The sequence below is a fragment of the Artibeus jamaicensis genome, unplaced genomic scaffold (genome assembly GCF_021234435.1).
Source record: "Artibeus jamaicensis isolate MK-2021 breed Jamaican fruit bat unplaced genomic scaffold, CSHL_Jam_final contig_452, whole genome shotgun sequence".
Taxonomy (NCBI): domain Eukaryota; kingdom Metazoa; phylum Chordata; class Mammalia; order Chiroptera; family Phyllostomidae; genus Artibeus; species Artibeus jamaicensis.
Window position 1 is genome coordinate 3,228,327 of NW_026521837.1, and position 25,908 is coordinate 3,254,234.

At 35.3% G+C, this 25,908-nt stretch overlaps 1 protein-coding gene across 1 annotated transcript in view; it reads left to right on the forward strand.

Annotated features, from left to right (window-relative positions):
* Positions 1-25,908, forward strand: part of ARHGAP24 (Rho GTPase activating protein 24) — a 513,936-nt gene that overhangs the window by 52,622 nt on the left and 435,406 nt on the right. The gene's annotated exons all lie outside the window — the stretch shown is intronic.

The following is a 25,908-nucleotide window of genomic DNA, read 5'->3' on the forward strand; positions in this document are numbered from 1 at the left end:
TCAGCCACAGGAACATTGTGCTTTTTGAAAAACAACATCTCTTTCTACATTTGTTTTTTTTTGAGAATTGCTTAATGTAAGCCTATTCATATCATACGAGGTCTGTCTGGAGAAAGTCTAGCCATTGTTAATATAACGAGAACAGTTTGTGGAACCTTGATGTAACCTGGCAGTCAAGGAGAGTGGACTGGAATGCACATGCATGAACAATGACATCTTCACTCTCCTAATCAGTGGGGGTGGCAGATGCCCTTGAGTGAGCATGTGTACTGTGTGGCCTTCACATTCAAAATGACTGAGCAAGTAAAACAATGAATCTGTGTTAAAATTTTGCAGTAAGCTTTAACATTCCTGCATGGAAACTATTCAGATGATTCAGAAAGCAGCAGGTATGGGTAACTGATGATAGGTGTTTTGTCACAACAGTGCGCCTGCTCATGCATCATGTCTCGTGCAAAGTTTTTTTGGCAAAACATCAGATCAGTCATCTTGGAGACAGTAATGTCATCTCCCAGAATTTTGAGTGCATTTCTTTCATGAAAATCTTATCTCCTACTCTTGACCCTATATTTATACTCATCTCTAGGTCAAGGCTGGACTTAATACCCACTGATCAAAGAGCTCAGTCCCCCTACAGCCCAGATTTGGTGCCCTGGGACTTCTGGCTCTTCCCAAAACTAAAATCACCTTTGAAAGGAAGAGATTGCAGACCATTGATAAGATTCAGTAAAATATGATGGGGCAGCTGATGGTGACTGGGAGAACTGTGTGAGGTCCCAAGGTGCCTACTTTTAAGGGGACTGAGGCATCGTTGTCCTATGTTCAATGTTTCTTGTATCTTCTTCAATAAATGTGTTTATTTTTCATGTTACATGGCTGGATACCTTTTGGATAGACCTCTTATTCACAATGCCAAGGACTAGAGTGACATTCAGTCAATATTTGTTGAATATACGAATGTATGAAACAATGGGCCTCACTCATGTTTTTCTATGGTAAAAGAAGTACCTTTCAATTTCTTTAGAAAAGGATCTGCTTCTTAATTGAAAACAAATGAAGTGCTTATCCTCCTCCAGATCTAGTTAACAAGTAAACAATTCCAAGGTACTTTTTATCTTTATCAAAAAGGTAGGTGTCTAGTTTATCTAAAAATAATTGTAAAAGCATTAGATATGAAACCAATAAAGTTATAACAAATATATATTTCATTTTCCAAATGAATTAGAATCATGATAAGCTGTTTTTCTTCGTAGTGAAGTAGTACCTGATTATCAGGTCTTCTCCTAGGTGGATATTTGGTCTAGACTATTTCACTGTGATATTTAACTTTAATATGAATATCTTCTTTACCCCCTTCACTAGCCCACATGGCTTGTTACTTTAAGTGTCTTAGAACACAGTGGATCAGAGAATACTTTTCGTACTGTACACTTTTCAACCCTTCATTTTGTAAGATAAAGGAAGGTACTTGGGATGCATCTCTGGATTGTAGTTTGACAATAAGCATCCAAATAACACTTGATTGAGAAAATACACTACTGATATATTTAATACTGGCTTTACTAATTATCCCAAATGTAATATCTCAGTCTCCCCCCCAAAATTCAGAGCTCTCTATGATTAGAAATTGTCTAATTATGATTATATCATGTTATCTAGTATAAAAATAGAGTCAGAAGTCACTAAGCAATATCTAGATTCCCTTCCTGAATGGTATTATTTTATGGATTTGATTATATAAGGATCACTAGGAAACTTATTCTAAAGACCGAGAGTCTGTCTATTGTCTAATAGGCACTTGGAAAATTTTGTCCAAAGAAATAAGAAGTGAATGAATATTTGGCCTCAGGGTTTTTTATTTGCATAAGTGCAGGAATTATTTTCCATAATCAAGGTAATACCTTGATGAAAACCCCCTTCAAGGGTTTGAAGGGGGGAAATAGAACAACTGTAATGGCATAATCAATAAAATATATTTTTTAAAAAAGGTAATACAGGGTTTTAAAAATAGCTTTTATGCAGTTTGGCAGTATTCTATAATTTTCTAGAAACACAAATCATATGGGCCAGATTATTGGGCTCCCTTTTTGTGTAAAATTCTGCCTTTCTTTTTTTTTATCATGTACGTGTTAAATGTATCTGTAGGACCTTGTGGGTTAACTCTTTGATCAGTGGTCATGAAGTCCAGCCCTGACCTAGAGGTAAATAAATGTAGGATCAAGAGTAGAAGATAAGATTTTCATGAAAGAAATGCACTACAAATTCTGGGAGATGATGTTATTGTTTCCAAGATATGTTGATGGCATATTTTGTTCACTGTTTTGTCCCTAGCACTTAGAACAGTGTCTGGAGCATAGGAGACTCTCAATGAATATTAGTGAATGAACAAATAAGTGATATAGAAGAACATATGTTCTCTAAGCACAGGGATTTGACTAGCATGGGTATGTGTGTTGGAGGAATTAGGAGTATATTCTTACTCATGAGTGACATTCCAGTACTAACTGATTTGCAGCTTCTCTAAATCATTTTGATTTTAGGCTGATAATTGTAGGAAAACAGAAGCATCTCAATACCTAATATTTTATTTCTGGCTTCAGAGATTATTTATGTTTTATTAAATCTTTAATGTAGGTATTCCAACTATCTTTGCTTTAAATGCAGGGGTGGGCAAAAGTAGGTTAATAACAATAATAAATAAATAAATAATACAAGATTAAACTCTTTGTTTTACATACTCAAAACTGTAAATCTACTTTTTCCTGTATAAGCCAATAACTATGCTAATTGCTTTTTCGTTAAATACTCATATTCATGGTTTGTTTTTTTTTCTCACAACAATCCTATGAGTGAGTTTTTATTTCCTCCATCTAACAAGCGAAGAAACAAAAGCTAGTCAAATTTGTGCAAGATCACTTGTACAAACTAGGAAGTACCAGTTCCGGGACTTCAACCCCAGACTTCTCACTTAGAAGTCCATCCCCTTTCTATATCATGCTGTATCATTGATCAATTTCTTTTAAAAAAATAATTAGCATCTATTAACTGTAGAGTCCTAGGTCTTGCAGAGCTCATATACTATCTGTATAGTAAAATTGCAAAGCACAAATGGTTATCAAGTCACAGTAATAATTCAACCATGTAAAGTGGAAATGGAGGTTATGGATACCATTGTTTTCATGAGTCAGTTTTGAAGTCATAATGTGAAATGAATTGTGATTAAAACATTTAGAAATATATGGTAGTACATTGGTTCATCTTTTGTCTTTTTGTGAGTGATACGTGTTTTACTTATGGTCTTTGTGGGAAAATAAAATTCACTCTAGATGGTTAAATTGAAGAACTTTTAAGAAATACATTCCTTGTCAGGGCAGAGAATGGCAGGATGATGCTGTGGGAGTGAGGGCTATGGATGGTAGATGGAGAGTAACTGACACACGTCCTTACACAGAATCGTATGACTAAGTTTTGAAACATTATCTCTACCTGTATCTATAATCATGTTTATCTTTATAATTTTCTTCAGATAGAGTGTACGGTACCACTGGAGAATAAACTTGACATTGTAAAAACATCACTTTTTATCTATACCCTGCAGAATTTAATCTGTTCATGAAAGACTATATAATATTTAATACCAAACATAATGTTTTGTGACCTTTGAAGGAAAAACTACAAACTGTGATTACACCATAAACATTTGAACATCAGCATCTGATAACAGTGTTACTCATGATCTTGCCACATGAAAACATGGTATAACCATTCTTACTCTGTCACTGCTAAGAAATCTCAACAAATCCCTAGTGTATAATGCTATTTTTACATTGCCCACTTCTTTCTGTCAGTGATGGAAAGCTGAATTTCCTGAATGCTTTCTAGTCACTGATCAGTGGTAGCTCCCAATAGGCAAAGCCAATTCTGTCAGCAAAAGGCACTGATGTGGGAGAAGAAACCTCTCTGCTAAGTCCCTGGGGTGACCCCTGGACCATCTTCAAGACATGGCTGTGTCTTTTGCTTTCTAAGTGTGAGATGCTATAAAAGTATAAATAAATGTTCTAACAGATAGTCTGAGGCAAAATACATAGTGAGGATGTTTAATGGAGAGTTTAAAAAATAGCTTCTAGTTATATTTATGTGTGGGCATATAGTATTAATTCTAAAGTGAAGTGTTTCCCATTAAGCAAAGAAACATCCATATAAACCCTCATTTTAGGAGAGAAGATTTTTTTTAAGATTTATTTTTTTTTATTTTTAGAGAAGGGAAGAGAGGGAGAAAGAGAGGGACAGAAACATCAATGTATGGTTGTCTCTCAAAATCCTGCTGGGGTCCTGGCCTGCAACTCAGGCATGTGCCCTGACTAGGAATTGAACCGGTGACCCTTTGGTATGGAGGCAGACAATGCACTGAGCCACACCAGCCAAGGCCAAGGGAGGAGATATTTTTATCCTTTTGTTATTCTTGATTTTGTTGCCCATAAAGAAATTTTCTAGTTTTCCAGTTAGGTGTTCTTCAGTGAAATTCATTTAATGTTTTTTTTCTACATTTTCCTTTTAATTATTTTTACTTTTGACCTTAAATTTATATTATTTTGTCAGTCAGGTTGCATTGTATTAATGGTTTATTTTAGTTTATATGCATTCATCAAAGTTTGAGAATATCCTCCAAAATGAAATTTTTCCTGTTCCACATCTTTGAGTATGTAGTTTCCAGCAGTTAATTACATTTATAAGTTAAAGTATCTGCATGATTTACACCTAGGAGGTATCCTTCTTCACAACTGAGGGTAGAATGTACCGTTGGATATTATGGTACTGTTTCTGTAATCTGGAACACATCTCTTATCCTCTTAGTTAACAAATCCCCTCAAAATCAAGATGATGCCTTTAGCAAATTCTACAGATCATATTACAAATATGATTGTAATATGTGACTGGCTTGGCTTCTGTTGACCATTTTTACAAGTCAAAGAAAATAACCTCCATAAAGCTTTGTATTAAGTGGATCTGAATGTTTCCCAAGACAAGGAATTGACATGTATGGAACACATGCAGTCCAACTCACTCCAAATATATTATTTCCTTGAGCTTAGTTGCAAAAATAATTATAAAATGCCTGAAGTTTAGATATCGACAAATTTTTGCATGTAATGTTTAGAGGCACCGAGATTCATTATTTGTAAAGCTCCATTTATTTCATTATAGCTTTTAATAAATGATAAATAATATATACATTTTTTGTTAAAGAGAAAAAGTAATTAAAAAAGCTAAAGTAAATGATGATGGTATCCAAATTATTACTTTTGCAAGTCAGATACAAAGTATGAAGAATTTGAATTCAAGTTATAAATATAACACTACTAACTGAAATGTGGGAATTTGGTATGTGGTCAATAATTAACACAGTAGAAGGTGGCAATTACTATGTTATTGGTAGCACACAAATTGAATGAAAGTTAGGAAGGGCTCAGAGAGATTTAGAGAGAAAGGAGTCTCCTGATTACCTCCTTTGACAATCCTAGTGATGACTAAAACAAAGGAACCCATAAAAACTCAGAAGAAGGGATGTGGTTTGGTTATAATAAATAATCAGTTCCAAAGCAAAATGTCACAGAGATCTGAATCACAGATCTCTTCCTATTGTCCATCAAACTCTTCATAACCCCTCTTCACTCACCTGCCCCCCACATAAGACTAAGACGGCATTCACAGAAAATTTCTGTGATACAGTTTTCTGTCTGTCTGTCTATGAATATGTCTCTCAGTCCCTCATACAGTTTAAGAAAACCCATACCACTAAATTATGACTATTTCTCTATCTTCACTACTGATTTTCTTGGAAGCATAAACTTGGTACCCTATTTTTTTCATTCCCCTTTTAATTCTGTTTCTACCACTCTGAAACACTTTCTGCTTAAATTTTCTAGTCACTTTTGATATCCACACTCTATGGCCCCTCTTCAGTTTCCTACCTGCTTATCCTTGTTGCATCACTCACTGTTAGTTTTTTTCTCTTTGACTCCCATCATACCCCTGTCCTAAATGCTGCATGTTCTGACAATTCCTCAGCCATCTTTTCTGTGTGTTCTCCCATCTTACCTCTTGAATACCGACAATATTTGAAACCAGAAAAGACACCGGAGTTTGGGCTGCCCATCACTACAAAACCCAATAAGTAATGACAGCAATCAAATCTTTTTTTGATATTTATATTTTATTGATTATGCCATTACAGTTGTTCTATTCTCCCCTTCATTCCCCTCCACCCTATCCCCCCTCCCCCACCATTCCCCCCCTTTAGTTTATGACCATGTGCCTCAAGTTCTTTAGATTCTGTATTTCCCATACTATTCTTGCCCCCCATCTATTTTCTATCTACTGTCTATGCCACTTATTTTCTGTACCTTCTCCCCTCTTCTCCTTCTCCCACTCCCCTGTTGCTAACCCTCCTTGAGATCTTCCTTTCTATGTTTCCACTCCTGATCTAGCTGTCCTTTTAGTTTGCTTTTGTTTTAGGTGTGGTTCTGTTCCTCACCCAGGGGCGAGAAACAGCAGAGGGGGCCAGCCATTTCCCCGCTCTGACCACGCCCCCACATACAGCGTCACAACCCAGTGACCTGGGAGCCCAAGGTTCCTCTCCTCACACTTAACCGGCGCGAACAGACCAAAAATGCCTCAAGAAGATCTCAAAGCCCCAGAGCCTATAAATCTAAGCGATCAAATCTTTATGGGTGCTTTATTTAGATGGCTGGTGATCTGAGAAGATGGCAGGTTCATACCCTAACAGACCATCTTAAATTCCATTTTAAAATGGCCCTTTTTATAAATGTAAGGGGATTGGAATTCAGAAAAAAGTTAATTGAATTAAAAAAAAAAACAACTTCAGCATTCTCACCCTGGGTGGTGGTCTTTATCTGTGTCCTGAGCAGTGGTCATTTCACTCTAAGTACAACAGCTTAGATACCACCTTGATTGCTTGTAGTCTTCCTGAGGAACAGAGGTGGAACTGCTTATGGTCTCCTGGAGTCAGGGTGGGTCATACCTTCAGTTCCTGGAACAAAAGCTTTTACATGTATTGATTAGTAAGTTTATTAGCTATTACTTAAACTAAAATTTTCAAAACTCTTAAGTATCCTATCAATATGAAGGGCTCTGTTTTCAGACTTCTCAGTTGGTGATTCCTATGTCTCATGATGTTAATTGGAACATGTACACCATAACTTAGTTTACATTTTTAGTATTCAACATTCACCTGTATTCTATTCATTCAACAAATTTGACAACAGTATTTATTGACTGTCTCTTATATGACAGGCATTGTTTCCATTGAAGAGATACGATTACTACCCTTATTCCCAAACACAAAACAGACATGGTAATTACTCTCAGAGAGCTTACTTGGTATACTTGGGTGACTAGACATCACTAAAAGGACCACACAAATAAGTATAAAATTATATTTGTGACAAATGCCACAGAGGGAATATATATGGTGCTATAAATAGTTAAAACTTTATCAGAGCCATCAGCAAATGCTTGCTTCCCTGAGGAAGTTCATGTTCCATTCTTCAGTTATTTGGAAAAATACCTGAAGGTCATTGCATCACCTATGAATTATATTTTTTCTAGATGACTTGTGCACTGTTTGGGGATGCACTTGTTATGTTCTGATACCTGAGATGCCCCACAGTCTTACCTATAGATAAGTACAATTTCAATATTTCTATCCTTAGTATAGAGTCTGAGGAGATATCAGGTACTATGCTACCTTTTATTATTGTTTAGCGCTCTCAAGTGCGTACTATACAAGCCATACATACCAAGTATAGATTATACATGTATACATACATATATATGTATATGTTATTGGTGAGCATGTTTTCTCTAGATTTGATATAATTACCTATCAATGAAAATATATTGATATCATGATTATCTTGAATGGTTCCTCATATTTCGCTTTTAAGTCTGTTTCAAATTTTTTTTATTACTAATTCAAACTCTGATCAGTGTACCTACCTAAATATAATAGATTGCTGCTTCAGTGATTTTACAGGTAAACAAAAGAAGATGTGGGGGGTTTTGACCAGAAAGAAAATTTAGTGTTTAGATGCCAAAAATTATAACCATTTTTCTAAATAAGTAATAGTATCTGTGACAACTATGACAAATAATATTCATTTATAATGGAAGATTTTGGACAAACTTTGTTAAGTTAAATTAATTAAGATTTTAAAGAAAGATGAGGAATAGTTAGGAAGAATTTCCTTTGGATAAAACTGTCAATGACAAATTACTATTTGTCATTGCATAAATATTTATGTTTTCAGTAACAAATATATCATGGACATTTTAGGTCATAGGTAATTTTACAGGGCTTTATCAAAAATAAATATTTAAAACCAGAAGAATTTACTGCATTTCTATTAGAGACGATATAGGAGGGCAGGTATTCCAAGCACATTTTCTGGGAAAGAGCTTCATTATTTTTTCCCAATTTGCTCAAATCAAATTAATCCAGAGAAGGAAAATCATCTTTGCTGACTAATAGGCTGAATTAGATACCCTCTATATGCTCCTTGCTGTATAGCCTCTTTATCATTTACATTTCAATCATTAGATAAGCACATATTGAGAATCCACTTCATGTTCCATTCTGTGCTATGCATGGGGGGAATTATAAGACAAATCTTTGACCTTGAGAAATTTTTCATCTGGTTGGTAAGATAAAGATCAGGCCTAAGACACAATTAAAGAAAAACACATTAACTATTGATGCAACGGTTTTCCTTTTGTGCCCAGCCATTTTTATTCCAACAAATTTTGCCTCTTTTGATTATTGACTCTAGCCCAGGGCAGAAAGTGTCTATTTAGAGTAATGACAGAGAATATAGTAGAGTGGGAGAATGTCAGCAAAAGCCTATTCAATTGTAATAGAATAGGCTCCACATGGAGCTGAGATATTCTTATAGAGGAAAATAATGTTCTTTTAGCTAAATTTTGAAAATACTGCTAAGGAAAGCTGGGTTCTAACATCTAGAAAAGTATTGCTTATTTGAGCTCTCAAACACTTCTTTTGCCCATGTTTACCTGTCGTATCTATTCACAAAATTGCAGAAAACTTTCTTCAGGACTGTAATGAACTCTTAGCATTACTAAGTATGCTTTGCTAGAAACCGAGATACCACCTGGCCATTAGTAGGCAGCATATCCTTGAGGAAAACCCTTTTAATTATTGAACTTGTAACCCTAGAGATTTATTTATCTCTAATTGAGGAGATTATAAATAGTCATTCAAATATATTCAGAGAAAGCATAGGTTGTGGTGTGTATAAGTCACATAACACTTGTGTTTTGGTGTCAGGGTTTCCCCCGCTGACTTCTGATGAACAGGTACTTCCTTAAAGATGCAGGTATGCATCTCAAATCTGAAAGATGGCTTGATAATTTAGGAAAGGTGTACATCTGGGGAATAAATTTAGCAATGTGAGCAAAAAATTATTTGTGCTGCCTTGGGAAAGGGCAATTTTTGTTTTACCCTGGTAACCATTGATAACTAAGGGGGAAAAAACAGTAAAATTTCTCATAGGTTTCTTCTTTCTAGGATTTTGAGGTATAAAATGGGCTAGAGAACAGAGGTGCTATAAAGACTTGGATCTGAAGTTTTACTCAACAGTTTTATTATCAGGGCTCAATGCAGAAAGTAGAAATTGATTTATCTTCAGTGCAAAGAAACTTGCCTAAAAAAACAATTAAAAGAACAGTATAGTTTGAATACACTGTATTCAATGTTGCTTACTTCCATTTTACTATTGTGACTTTATATTACATTAAAACAGATAAAATTGCCATTGTTGCAGGCCCAAATCTATCAGATATTAGAAATTTGGTGTACAGATGGAACTGATGAAAAGATTATGGGGTGGGTGATTATACTTATAGAATGCGATAGCAGTTTTTTGATTCAGTATTTGAAGTAATAGCTACCATAACTTAACTAGATCTTTCAAAAGTGTAGTAGAAATAACGTATGGACCAATTTAGTTATTATAAATATTCAAATGTAACAAAATATTTTATATTAGTTATTAGATAGCTCCTTAGTTCATAATGGAAAGTTGATTTATTATGCTGAGATGAAAGACCAATATTGTAAATACTGGTATATCAATTTAATTTGCATTATTAATAACCTTTGGGTTCTGATGACTTGCAAAGAGTTTTCACTTTCCCCATATTACTGCTAATGAAGGTGTAAACTACGCAATCATTGAATTTGTGTGTAATTAGGGAGATTTATAAGTGGTAAATATATTATGCAGTATGTGAGATTAGTTACAAAATGAGAAACTACTTATGCCTGAGTATGGATTTTGGCACAGTCACTAAGATCTGAACCAAAAATATTTGCTCTATTATGGCAAAGTTACAGGCACAAGACAATATTTTTCTTGGAAATGAAGATACAGCAGTCTCTTGTGTCTTCCATTTAGTAAATGTAGGAATTACTTTCCTTCTTTCTAAGTTTTAATTAGAAAAAAATGAAGGATGATGTAATATAAGAGCAAGACAAATTTTTAAACTTAAAATATGTACTAAAATAATAACCCATCTTATAATTTCATTTAGCTCTACTATCTTATTTTTCAAAGAATATTTTAATATAAATAAAAGTCATCTAAATATATATACTAGAGTAAAGCGTTTAAAATTATTTTGTAAATGAAAACTAAAGCTTAAACTTTTGCTTTTCAAGCTTTGCTGGCATAAATTACCACTTAATAGACACCAGATATTTTTACTAAATTTAAATAGGTTAAGTGAAAGGAAAATAGTGAAAGTCTTTGTAACTTTTAAATTTCAATTATTTTTCTACTGTCTTAATTGAATTTTGAACATTTATTTGAAAAGTATTGTTTTTTTTTTAGACAGACAACTTCTTTTCTTTACAGCCCATAGATGCACTGACCTCCATTCTTTGGGAGATTTTTAGTTTAATTCTCAGGAGGAAATGATTTTTCCCTTTCATCTCTGAGTATATTAGAAACGTCTTTCTTACTTTCAGTTCCTGTCCAAGGTAACTAGTACTACTATTATTTGGGGGGGGGGGGTTATTTTATGATTTAACCCTAGTTTTATTTTTTAATTATATTTTATTGATTACACTATTACAGTTGTCCTAATTATTCCCCCTTTGTCCCCCTTCCATCCAGCAATGCCCACTTTCTCAGCCCATCCCCACACTATTGTTCATGTCCATGGGTCATGCATGTAAGTTGTTTGGCTATTCTATTTTCTATACTGTACTTTACATCCCCATGGCTATTCTGTAACTACCTATTTGTACTTCTTAATCCTCTCACCTTTTCACTTATTCTCCCTCATCCACCTCCCAACTGGCAACCATCAAAATGTTTTCTTTATCCATGATTCTGTTTCTGTTCTTCTTGTTTGCTTAGTTTGTTTTTTTATATTCAATTGTCAATAGAGATGTATTTTTTGCCATTTTATTGTTCATAGTTTTGATCTTCTTTTTCTTAAATAAGTCCCTTTAACATTTCATATATAATTGGTGATGATGAGCTCCTTTAGTTACTTCTTTGCTGGGAAGCTCTTTATCTGCCCTTCTATTCTAAATGATGTCTTTGCTGGGTAGAGCAATCTTAGCTGTAGGCCCTTGCTTTTCATGACTTTGAATATTTCTTCTCAATCCTTTCTAGCCTGCAAAGTTTCCTTTGAGAAATCAGCTGACAGTCATATGGGCACTCCACTGTAGGTAACTAACTTCTTTTCTCTTGCTGTTTTGAAGGTCTTCTCTTTATGTTTTACCTTTGGCATTTTAATGTTGATGTGTCTTGGAGTGGACCTCTTTACATCCATCTTGTTGGGGAGTCTCTGTGCTTCCTGAGCTTGCATGTCTATTTCTTTCACTAAATTAGGGAAGTTTTCCCTAATTATTTTTTTCCAGTAGATTTCAAATTTCTTGCTCTTTCTCTTCTCCTTCTGGCACATCTATAATGTGAATGTTGGACCTCTTGAAGTTGTATAGTATAAGCATCCCAGAGCATGCTTATACTATCCTGGTTTCTTTTAAATTCTTTTTTCTTCTTGTTATTCTGATTGGTCCTTTTTGCTTATGTTCCATATCATTGATTTGATACTCAGCTTCATCCACTCTACTGTTGGTTCCCTGTAAATTGTTCTTTACTTTAATTAGTGTACCCTTTATTTATGACTGATCTTTTTTAAGCTGTTGAGGCCATCACTAAGTTCCTTGAGCATCCTTATAACCAGTGTTTTGAACTCTGTATCTGATAGATTGCTTATCTCCATTTTGTTTGGCTCTTTTTCTGGAGTTTTGATCTGTTCTCTCATTTGAGCCATGTTTCTTTGTCTCCTCATTTTGGCAGCCTTCCTGTGTTTTTCTCTATGTGTTAGGTAGAGCTTCTTTGACTCTGTCTTAGTAGTGTGGCCTAATGTAGTAGGTGTCCTGTGAAGTCCAGTGGCACATCGTCCCTAATCGCCTAAGCTGGGTGTGTGAGGTACACCCTTCATGTGGACTGAGTACACCTCCTCTTGTTTGAGCCTTGATTGCTGTTGGCAGATCAATGAGAGGGATTTACCCAGGCCAGTCAGCTGCAAGAATAGGCTGTGACCACTTACCACCAACCTCTGCCCTTTATGCAGGATTTAATATGCAGGGGCAGGGTGGCGTTATTCTGACATGGTTTCGAGCTATCTACTGGGTGTGCTGGCCTAGAGGTTTCCTGGGGGCTGCATGCCTACATCAGCCCCCACCTGTGTTTTACCTGGGGGCATCCTACCTGAGTTATAAAGAAATCTGAGGTGGCTGCTACTTGTACTGGGACTGGAGATTCCCAGGCAAAGCCAAGCTTTGAATCTAGGCTGGCTGCTGCTAGTGCTGGGCCTGGGATTCACTGAGTACAGCTGTTGTTTATTTGAGAGGATTTATGAAGTTGTGAAGAATGGGCCAAGACCAGCCATTAATATGGAAAAGCAGCTTGGGTAAATCAGCACAAAGTCTCTGGGGGTCTCCAAGAGATGGAGGTTTGGATGACTTTTTCATGGGGTGCTTGTTGTGGGGATAATGAACAATAATTTGGAAAGGTAAACTGAGTTAGACTATGACCTTGAAAATAAGGTGACCTTGAAAATAAGGTGATCTTGAAAATAAGGCTAAGGGTTAAACAGTGTTAGCCAGCTTGTTGGAGTCTCAGATACAGCACCAGCTTGCCAGTTCTGTGAGAAGGGAGTTTAGAAGGACAATGGCCTCTTCTTGCCTTGATGCCAGATACTTTAGTCTCTCCCTGTATGCCATGGATGCCTTTCATGCTGCTACCCTGGTGCTAGAGCTCAGAGGGAGTGAGTCTGCATAAGTGAGTCCTCGCGTGCACTCTAAAAGAGAAACTGCTTGGTACTCTAGCACTTTCTTCCATTGGCTCAATCCTCACTAGTTTTTGCAGCCAGAAATTGTGGGGACTTATCTTCCTGGCACTGCAAGCCAGGCCTGGGGCACCTGGTATAGGGCTAGGACTCCTTGCTCTTGAAATATCCCTCTTGAATTTTTATCCACCACATGATGGTGAGGGACCAGCCTGTTCTGCATCTGCACCTCTCCTACCAGTCTGGGTAGATGTGATTTCTTTTATTCCATAGTTGTCAGACTTCCATTGAACTCCATTTCTGATGGTTCTGAGTGATGGTTGTTCTATATTTTTGTTGTAATTTTGATGTGGCTGTGGGAAGAGGTGAGCTATGTCTGCCTACACTGCCATCTTGTCTGGAAGTCCTTGAAAAGTATTGTTTTCTAAATCAGTTAGTCAACTAGTTTTATGATATAAATAAGAATATCTTTTCAAATAACCTTATTATAGTGTGCACAAGTTTTTATCTTTTTGAACAACTCACCACATTATTAAAACTAATGTGAATCAAAATAATTTATTATTTAGAAAATTTATTTTTTAAATTAAATTTATAATGGTTCCTTGATATTCACATGTATTAATATTTATAAGCAAGCACAATCACATTAAATTTTTGAAAAATTTAATGTAATGGAATTTCAAATCAACATAGGACAAGGAGGAATACTTAGAGGCTCATTTTAAACATTATTAATAATTAGGTGCAAGCAACCTTTATGAGCACCGATTAGGAATACTAAATTGACTAATTTCTTCTCAGTAATCATTAGCCTTGAGATGATAACAGTCTAGAAGCTATGATCATCAAATTTTCTTTTTATATGTACTTTATTTGGGTATAATTTTATACCCAGTATGTGCATACATAATTTACACGTAATTTACATTACTTTTATGTGTACAGTCTGATGTTTGACAAATAAGTACACCTTTGTAACTATCACCCCTATATAATAGTCCCTTCATGATATTTATATTACACATATAATATTCAAAATATAGACAATATTTCCTTTGTGATCCTTTAGTTATCTCTGTCTCCAAAAAATGGGTGTTTTGATTTTTTTCTACCATAGACTAATTTTGCCTGCCCTAGAAATGTTGTATGAATGAAAACATATAGGTATTAGGAGATATTTCTCCTTAAGTATTTTATGATTCTGATTGTCTTGTGAGCAGAGATACTGACTGCTTTTGTTCAGGACTTTTCTGAAGACATGTGGGTATAGTGAATGACCTTGGAAATAAGAGATAATGTCTTTTTCCTAAGAAAAGGGCAGGTTTGTAATTATGCAGTGGACTAAGACAATGTGTCCCTCTGGCAAAGGTCAGGCAGGCTTACTGCCTGTTATACTGGAGCAAATTTCCTTTAAGCTCCTGGATCTTTCTTTTGTATCACAACCCATGGTTTGTGCAGGTGTGGTGGTCTGGATTACCCTATTGCTGTGACTAAGAAAGTTCTTTGTCTCTGACTGGGAGTCTAGTGTCCTCTGCCAGCATTCATGAAACTTATAAGTTTATACAATAAATCCCAGAGCCTTTATAATTCTTGAAAACAATATCTGCTCTTTTGTATTTGGCTCTTTAGCTTAGCACAATGTTTTATAAGAACTAGCCATGTTGTTTCACAAATTACTAGTTAGTTTCTTTTTATTGCTGAGTTGTACTTTAAAGCATAAGAGCTTTCTTTTTTCTTTCAAAAAGTTATATTCTTTATTTGAAAGAAAGTTGACTCTTCTAAGTCTCTAAGCATCCCTAAACTTTTATTTTATTCTTCCTTCAGAACATCAGCATGATCAGTCACCAGTGACACTGTAAAATTTTGAGGGGTTAGTGGGGTGCTCCCTAACCTTCCCCATAGTTAATAAATGAATAATAATTTAACTAATATTAGTATTTCTATTTTCCCAATTTTATGTAGAGTATAAGTAAGAGCATCTTTTGGAAATGTTGCTATTTTTATTGCAACCTACAATCTAAATAAGTATACTTGCTGGGCAACTACAGCTTCAAAGCAAGTTTTCAGGATCTCTGGTCTTTCTTGCAGTCAGCCGCTGTCCTGCAGCCCCTCTGATGGAAAAATCTGCAAGCAGCTATTGCCAGTGCCTGCTGTAGCCTTTATTCTCTTAGTGCTCTTGCTATGGGCAAATCCTGGCTCAGAGGACTTTGTTAGTGACAAGAGATATAGTTGTATAGGTTTTGACTAATCATAATTCTTGATCTTTGCTTTTATATATTATTTTTAAATAAAATGATCTTCCTTAGAGACATTTATTTGAAGCTAACTGGATATCTAATATTAATGGGCTTCTGAAATAAATAAAACAATTGGTTGATTTTATAATTAATTTTAGAATTTATTAAAAAAATAAAGGAGCCCTGGCTGGTGTAGCTCAGTGGATTGAGCATGGGCCTGCGAACCAAAAGATTGCAGTTCAATTCCCCATCAGGGCGCATGTCCGAGTTGCAGGCCAGTTCCCAGCAGGGGCCAGTTCCCAGCAGGGGATGCACCAGAAGCAACCATACATTGATATTTCTCTCCTTCTCTCCTTCCCTTCCATTCTAAAAAAATAAATAAATAAAAATTTTAAAAAAGATAAAGGAGCATATGTGAAATAATGAATGGTTAATTATGGAACTGACAATAAGAAAATTGTATTAATTGGTAATTGAGAGGCATAGTGGTTCAATATAGAGTCTTGAACCAAACTGATTTGAATTCTGGCTCTACAATTTACTAGCTGTGTTACCTCACATGACTTGCTTGACTGCTTTGGACCTCCTGTGAAATGAGAATGTTTATATTAGCATCTTTTCACAAGGTTATTGTGAAAATTATGTAAGCTAAAATGTCTAAATGTCTATTTCCTCATGCATAATAAGCAATATATATTTGCTTTTGATGATAACGTTGATGATGATGACGATGGTTTTAGTTGTAGTAATTTCCAAGAAGGAAGAGGTAGGAATAAGCGCTGCACGTTTGGGTTAAATTGAGTACACAGGTTTGGATGACTTATTCATGGGCTGCTTGTTGTGGGGATAATGAACAATAATTTGGAAAGATAAACTGAGTTAGACTATGACCTTGAAAATAAGGTGACCTTGAAAATAAGGTGATCTGGAAAATAAGGCTAAGTTTCAAAATGATGTGCTATGCAGTTGGCAGGTCCTGGACTGTATAAAAGAATTGACAGTCTGGCAGCAGCACTGAAAGAAGGGCTCTTAGAAGCATAAAACTGAGGCAGGGGGTGGTGGTAAGAACAGACCAAAGCTAGTTAGAATGGAGGGAATAAAAGGGATAAAGATATTTCAGTTGTGGGAGTAAAAAGAATGGTATCATCAACTGCTGTTGTAGCTGGAAGATAATGATGATTGAACCTGGATTACTTAGTGTTTTGTAATTAATAAGAATACTGATAACTACCCTTGCAGTATTACAAGATTCTAAATGACTTCTGAATCTCAAAGCAAGCCTGAATTGTGTTCAGTATAGTTTTGATGATAAATATGATTATTTTTATAATTAATTGGAAATTGTCTATCTGTTCATGTTATAAAAGACAATATATTTAGACTTCATATTAACCTGAGTGTGACATTACATAACCGTGTTAGAAAGCGGGAGTTTTCTACAATCCTTAAAATGTTTTAGTTTTCTTTTCACTTTAAGGTAGTAATTTAAGTAAATGCTAATACTTGACTTTTTATGTCACCCTTCATGTAATGTCTCCATTTTATAATTAAATTCTTGAAACCCTAAAGCAGCTCTCTGAAATGTGAATACTGTTAGAGTAGTTTCTAGTGGTCCGTTAATTTTGTCTTACACATTTTTATAACAATGCTAAGCTATAACAAATATTGAAGTGCCTACTTCTGGTTCCTTTATTACTTTATTCAGTCCTTCATTTTGGGGGAATGCTAGTAAGTATAAGTTAGTAGTCTACATGAGGTAATGGTCATAAGTATGAAGCAGTGTATTTCAGTGGGTAAAAAGGGAAATTAAAAAAAACCTTCAGGAGCCGATGTTAAAAAAAATACCTGCTCCGATACTTGCTAGGTTTATGGCTTGAGTAAGTCATCTTAGCCTCTTGGGTTGTACATACAGGGGTTATCAGTCCTATTTGTTGAGAGTTATATGGAATCATATGGATTATATGAAATTTATGAAATTCAGATTACATATTGGAATTTATGACAAGTCCTGTATATAAATATTGGTGATTTTTTTGCAAGGTAATGTGTCAGACATGTTATAATGTGATGGAGTCCAATTCTTACTCTTGGTGTAAGTCCCTGTCTTCTTTCTCAGATAATTCTACTTTCAGTTAAAAGCACCCTTACTTAACTGTTGTTCAGCTTCATTTTTTACTCCCAATCTGAGTCTCATGAAAGATGAGTTTGGGATTTGCACAAGTAATTCCCAGAATTTACAGAGGCCTAACTGAGTTAAACAGGTGGTTACAGATACTGGAGAGAGGGATGATGTGTTAGTTGTGCTGGAATAAAATCTTTAAGTCTTACAACTTTGTACTTTTCCAACTAAATTAATGACACAGTGCTCTATATCTATAGTTTCTTTAAAAGAAAATTGTTACCTTTACTGCTGATTTTCTCTCACAAAATACCAAGCACACAGGTTTACTCTCCCCCACACCCCACCGAGGCTGAGACTATGCAGCCTGGCCAGCCTTCACTGCTGGCCTCCCAAAGGGCAGAGGAGCAGCAGCTTCTGAGCTCTTTCATGTGACTACTTTCAAGCTGCTAAAGGGGAAAGAATAGCAAATTAATGTCATCAAAGATTCACATAGAAGGGCCTGCCAAGTATTAGAATTTAAATAAAAAACTCAAAACAATGTTTGTGCATAAATATCAAGATAAAAATATATTAGTGAGATCTGGAAAATGAGACTATGTGTATACAACATAAAGAATAAGTGTTTCATAATTCAGGATCACTTTTTCTCATGGAATTTTTCAATGCATGAGCTATGCAATGCTAGTGTTTATTTTCACTTAATATTTGAGAGATGATGTAGAGTAGTGGTTAAGAACACAGTCTCTGCAGCAACCTGCCTAGGTTTGAATTCATGGTTGTTTTTAAATAGCCACTTATTGGTGGTAGGACCATAGCTACCTTCCAGTACCTTAGTTTTCCCATATGTAAAGTGTATAATAATCATACTTACTTCATAGAGCTTCTGTGACTATTACATGTGTACATATATACACATGTACCCATAAACATATATATCAGAATAATGAGCATGTAGTAAACACTGTAGATCATTTATTAAACAAGTCTAAAAGCAAATAGGTTATATATAGATGTTCAGTGGTAGTTAATGGTTTTCATAGTCTTAATTAAGGCATGGCATTTTCAAGAAATAAAACTAAAACTTCATAGCAAATCCATAACAAGAGCCAAGACTAGAACAAGACTTCTGTGCTATTTATCATCCTTTTACCTTTATAAGTCTTCTGTGTAATTGAACTAAAAATATTCCTGTATTACAAGGCCACTGTAATCAAAACAGCCTGGTACTGGCATAGAAACAGGCACATAGACCAATGGAACAGAACAGAGAGCCCAGAAATAAACCTAGCTCTCTACAGTCAATTAATATTTGACAAAGGGGGCAGTAACATAAAATGAAGTAAAGATAGCCTCTTCAACAAATGGTGTTGGGAGAACTGGACAGCTATGTGCAAAAAAATGAAACTTGAGCACAGACTTACACCATACACCAAAATAAATTCAAGGTGGATAAAAGACTTAAATATAAGCCTTGAAACCATTAAAGTCCTAGAGGAGAACATTGGCAAGAAAATCTCAGATATTTCACGCATCAACATTTTTACTGACAAGTCCCCTAGAGCAAGGAATATAAAGGAAAGAATAAACAAATGGGATCTCATCAAAATTAAAAGCTTTTGCAGACCTAAAGAAAACAGTATTAAATTAAAAAGACAACCAACTGTATGGGAAAACATATTTGCCAATGATACCTCAGACAAAGGTTTAATCTCCAAAATATACAAAGAACTTACACGACTCCACTCTAAGAAGACACCCAACCCAATTAAGAAATGGGAAAAGGACTTGAACAGACACTTCTCCAAGGAGGATATACAGAACATTCAGAGACACATGAAGAGATGCTCAATATCGTTAGCTATCAGAGAGATGCAAATTAAAACCACAATGAGATACCACTGTACACCAGTCAGGATGGCTATCATAAACAAAGCAACAAACAACAAATGTTGGAGAGGGTGTGGGGAAAAGGGGTCCTTAGTCCACTGTTGGTGGGATTGAAGACTGGTACAACCATTATGGAAAACAGTATGGAATTTTCTCAGAAAAATAATAATTGACCTGCCTTTTGACCCAGCAATTCCACTGCTAGGATTATATCCTAAGAATCCTAAAACATCAATATCAAAGAACCTATGCACCACAATGTTCATAGCAGCACAATTTACAATAGCCAAGAGTTGGAAGCAACCATCAGTAAATGAATGGATCAAAAAACTGTGGTACATTTACACAATGGAATTCTATGCAGCAGAGAAAAAGGAGCTCCTACCCTTTGCAACAACATGGATGGAACTGGAAAGCATTATGCTGAGTGAAATAGGCCAGGGGTTGAAAGACAAATACCATATGATCTCACCTTTAACAGGAAGCTAAACAACAGAACAAATAAGCAAGCAGAATGAAAACAAAGACACTGAAATAGAGAAGAAGGGGACAGTGACCAAGGGGAGAGGGAAGGGAATTTAAGGGGGAAAAAGGAGAGGGACTTGGAGAAGCAAATATGAAGGACACAGGGATGAGAACTGGGGGGGGGGGGCTGGAAATGGGAGGGAGGTGGGGACCACGGGGTAGGGGTGGTGGCTGTGATGGGAGAAACAGGCAAAAAACTGTACTTGAAAAATAACAATAAAATTATTGAGAAAAAAAAGAAAATATTCCTACTAATCCTGTTACCTCTGGAGGTAAGTGCTAAGAATTTCTAAGAATCACAACATTTTAGAATTAGCAAAAATCTTAGATATCAAATAGTTATTCAACCTGTTTATTTTGGCTACCAGAGTTCTGAAGCCAATAAAAAATTACTTTCTCAAGGTCATATAACTATTTAACTCCAAAGCCAAGGTTACTAACTTCTAGTGTAATACCCTTTCAATTATGGTAGCATACTTGAAACCTAGTGGTGGTGGTCCAGTGAACAGAATTTGCATTTCCTGTGTTGTCTTATAGTAAACCATGTGTGTTCTGTATGCTTTCTTTTTAAATACTTTCACATGTGTAGAAAAGTCACAAGACTAGCACTAGGGACTCCTTAACACCCTTTTACCAAAATTCACCAGCTGTTTACATTTTATTCCATTTGCTTTATCATTCTTGCTATATATTTGTCTATTAATAATTTTTTCTCAACTGTTTAAAATTACAGTAGAGACATCTTGCCTCCTTGTAAATACTGGAGTGTGTATTTTTTAAGAACAGGTATACTGTCACATAACTACAATTACCAATGATCATAATGAGAAAATTTGACACTGACACAGTGAAATTATCTATTCCAAAGTTTATATTCAAATTTTGTCAATTCTGCCAATTTTGCCAATAATGCCCTCTTTCTCTATTTCTTCCCTTGGCTCAGTATTCATGCAATGGTCATGTATTTCTTTTTAGCATACTTTCATTTGGAAAAGTACTTTACCTTTTTTTTTGTCTTTTTGATCTTGCGATTTTTGAAGAATACAGACCAGTTACTTTGTAGAATGCTCCTCAGTTTGGGTTTGCATAATGCTTACTCATGGTTAGGTTCAGGTTATGCTCTTTTGGCAGGACTGCCACAGAAGTGATAGATAGTGTATCCTTCTCAGAACATCACATGGGGAGGCACATAACCATAGCTTATTCCAACACTGATGATGTAAATTTGGAATTCATTGTATCTGCCAGCTTTCCTCACAGTAAACTTAGTACTCCTTCTAATAATGGTTAATTTGTAGAGAGATTGTATTTACTTGGAGCATCTTTTCCTCACCAAAATTTTACCATGTTTTTACAGCCATTGATAATTTTTGACCTTGTTATAGCTTCCATATGTTTATTAGTTGACATTCTACTGAAAGGAAAAGGTTTCTTATGGTTTTCATTAGTTTAATTGCTTTTTATTATATCAATAGAAGAGATATAGTATTATGTTTTATTCTGTAGTTATGATCTATACTGTTATTATTTATTCAGATTCTCAAATTGTCCCATATTTGGCCAGTGAAAACCAATTCTAACTACCAATTCAAACTACCTTCTGTGGCCTTTTGATATTTCCACATCATCCTTGAGTGTTTCCTGACTTTCTGGCATGTACTATCCTAGAAACATCTTATACTTTTCCTGACCAAGCTCTGGAATCAATCTTCTATCCAAGTAGTCATGCTTCCATTTCATACTATGTGGCATTCACAAGTCAAATTTGGACACCAGGTGCATCTATTCATTGCTAATGGTGTCTCATTACTTCTAGGCCCTCTTAGTTCACAGCATTAGTAAATGTGTGTCTATATTTATTTCTATATTTATGTATGTACCTATTAAAAACCATGTGATGTTGGTCAAGAGATATAACATTGCAGTAGGGCCGCAAGTGGTCCCACTGCAATAAGTTAGGTAGGATAAGTAGTTCTAGAAATCTAATAAACAGCTTGATGACTAGACTTACTAATACTTTATTGAATACTGGAAATTTTCTAAGAGAATTGATTTTAGGTGGTATCATATACACACAAAAATGGTAATTATGTGGGAAGGTGATATATTAATTAGCTTGACTATAGCCATCATTTCACTGTGCATGTGTCAATCAAATCACCATGTTGCATGCCATAAGTTCCTACTGATATCTCTGATTCCAATCTCAGACCACAAGATACACTGTCATCTTTCCATTTCTATATTTGTAACTTCATCTTCCAATAGTGAGAAATTTGGCTTCCCATTATGTTCAACAAATATCTTTATTCTTTCAACTTGGAATATACAAAAGGTTAATTCATATTCCTTAATCTATATCACAAAGCAAACCTACTAAAAAGAATTCAGTATTTTTCACATTTTTTAAGGAAAGGCTACAAGTTATTAGAGCAACATTATTTGTGTACAGATCTCAAATGTACAGTTTGTTAGTTAGACAAAAATCTATACCCATGTAATTCATGTCCTGTCAATATATAAGGCTGTCCTGGCTTAGTGAGTTCTGTGTTGGTCTGCAAATCAAAAGGTCACTGTTTCGATTCCTACTCAGGGCACATGCCTGGCTTGTAGTCCAGGTCCCTGGTTGGGGGCATGTGAGGGTCAACTAGTTGCTGTTTCTCTTTCTCCCTCACTTCTTTTCGATCTAAAAAGATAAATAAAATGTAAAAAATAGGCTTTTCCATAACTTTAGAAAGTCCTGTGTGCCCCTTTACTATCAATATCCACCCTCTCAAAAGTGGTCATTTTCTGACTTCTTTAACCATAGAATTGTTTGGCCTACTCTAGGACTTTATATCAATGCAATCATGAAATGAATATTCATGTATCTGGCATCTTTTACTCCTTATAATAACTATGGATTTCATCCATGTTGTTATGTATAATTGGTTCTTGTTACTGACTAAGGAGTATTTCACTATACAGTTTTGCCATGATTTGTTCATTTACTTGCTTGTCAGTAGGCATTGTTTGGGTTATTTCTAGTTGGGGCTAATATGAATAAAACTACTATGAACATTTTGGTACAAATATTTTGTTAATATATGGGCTCCATTTTTTTTTTACTTCTACATCTAAGATTGGAATTGCTAAATCATAGGTAGAGGTACGCTGAACTTTATAAGATATTGCCAAACATTTTGTCAAAGTGGTTTTAATATACTCTCAACAGCAACGTATGAGAACTCTAGTTGCTCCATATTCTCACCAACAGTTGGTGTTATCAGTTGGTTTTTAATTTTAATGATTTAACTGTTTATGTGATAGCATCTCCTTAGACCTTAATAAACATTTCTCTGATGTATAATGATGATAGCATTTTTTCATGAGATTGTTGGTAATTTGTATATCTTCCTTCTGTGAAATGTCTATAATGTGCTCCCATGTATAATGCTCACCCACGTTTTTTGGCCCAAACTTTCAGGAAAAAATCTTTCATTTAAATTTTCTAACTTATTTATTTATTTATTTATTTATTTAGTTAGTTAGTTATATTTAGATACTTTGTCTTTTGTATTATGAAGAAATTTTAGCATTTATTTTTTAACATATGGTATAAAAATGTTATGTAACAAATAATTATAAAACATAACAGATATAAGATATTTCAGGCACTACCCATGTATAATATAAATCCTTATTTTTCCCTCAAAAATTTGGGCAAAAAAGTATGCATTGTACACAGCAAAATATGGTAGTTTTTTCTGTATTCTAAATTATTTCTTTTGTCTTTGTATTATTGAGTTGTAGGAATCCTTTGCATGTTATGTATATAAGTCATTTGGCAGATACATGTTTTGCAGATTTTCTGACAATGCCTACCTTGTCTATTCATTTTTTAATGATGTCTGTTGATGAGCATGTGTTTACTTTCAATAAAGTGTAATTTATACATTTTTATAATTATTACTTTCTGTATCCTTTTTAAAAATCACTTTCTTCTCTCAGATTGTAAATTTGTTTTCTTCTAGAAGTTTTAGCTTTAAAATTTAGGTTTAATATTCATCTTGAATTAATTTTTTTGTTTGATGCAAAGTGGCGGAAGCTCTTTGGGTTTTAAACCTAGAATATTATTATGTTAAAGAATATTTTTGCATAAATATTTTAAGTGTTTTTCCTTGGTATTAATACTCTTTAGGGTAGCAAGTAACTCAACTGAGATTAGGCAAACAGGAATCGTTTTGTTCACTTTGCTGGGAACAGTAAGACATAGCTCACAGGATCAAAGGTTGGTACCCAAAGGCCAGGAGTACAGGAACTAGAACAAGGTAGATATTCCAGGGCTCTCTCTATTCTCCTCTCACATCTGCTTATGTTTGAAGAGCCTCATTTTGCGGAAAGCTTTCCTCTACAGGTCAGGGGACATGGCTGCTGTCACCCTCAGATATTCATCCTGCCAGTATCTATAGCTGACCTAGGAAAGGACCCCGCTTGGCACTGCTTCAGTCACATGTCCACTCCCTGGGCTGGTCACTGTTGCTAGGGAGCACAGGACCTATGTGTGATGAAGCAGAGACCCACATTTTGGCAGTGTGATAGTGCTACCAACAGAAACAGTGTGGCACGATGGTGAAAGGGGTCCCCAAAGATAGGCTTCTAGACATTCCAAAAATTCTACATCCCAGCAAGCTTCCTATTTTTCAAAAGTGGCTTTTTAGGTATACTATCTTCATGTTCCACTGTACTGCTGATTAAATATATTCAAGTGCAACAAAGCTAGGTTTCTACTCAGAAAGGGTGAATTAATTAGATATTCTGAAGAACTATGATATGTTCATATTATATGAGACTAATAGTACCTCCTCAAAGATCAAAGTTTAACACATTAAAATCCATAATAATGTGAATGATGCAAAATAAAGTCGAATCACAGTCAGATTTTTTCACTTTGGTATCTCCCCACTTTCCTCAAATTCTAATGAAAAAATTGTTTTGTCAAATATTGAGATATTTGTTATATCTCAATATAACAAATCAGTGGGAGAGCAACTGTGGTTCAGTGATTAGGACAAGATTTATATACTTTGAGTGCCCAGTAATTTTTCAGAGGTTGTAAAACAAGGCTGAAGATGTTCAACCCACAGGATTAATGAACAAAAAAGAGATTCTTATTGAAAATCACTAAGTACCTCACGGCTTGCATTTGAAGGAGGACACCTGAGAGTTTATTGCAGACCAATGACTATCTCTGCCAAAGTTACCTACTGGTAAAGTATATTCTTTGAGGTGTGATTGAATAAAAAGCTGTCCCCTTACCCTTGAAATGACAATATGATGGACAACATATCTGGTTTTCCTGGATTGGACTCACTAAAGGAATCTGACTTTAGAAGTAGTATTTCAGACAAGCTTTCATCTGAGCTTAAAAATGTGATCATGAGGGCACAGAGATGGAGAAATTCTGTGACAGGCCCAGAAGTTGTTTCACTCTTGTGAGAGGAGGACCCAGCTGAGAAAGCTCTTCCCCCACCCAGCCTGACTGTCTCTCCCAGTATCCACTCTTTTGACTTTGGCCCCCACTCTTCCCACCGTCTACAGAATCTCTACTTTATTCCTGCCCTGTTCCCCAGTCCTTTGGGTATTACAATCCCATTACTTTTCAGATTTAGCTGTGGAAACCCTCCTTTCTTTGTTTCTTGAGACAGCTTTTCAAAACAAAGTTTTGAGCTATGAGTAAGAAAGGAGAGA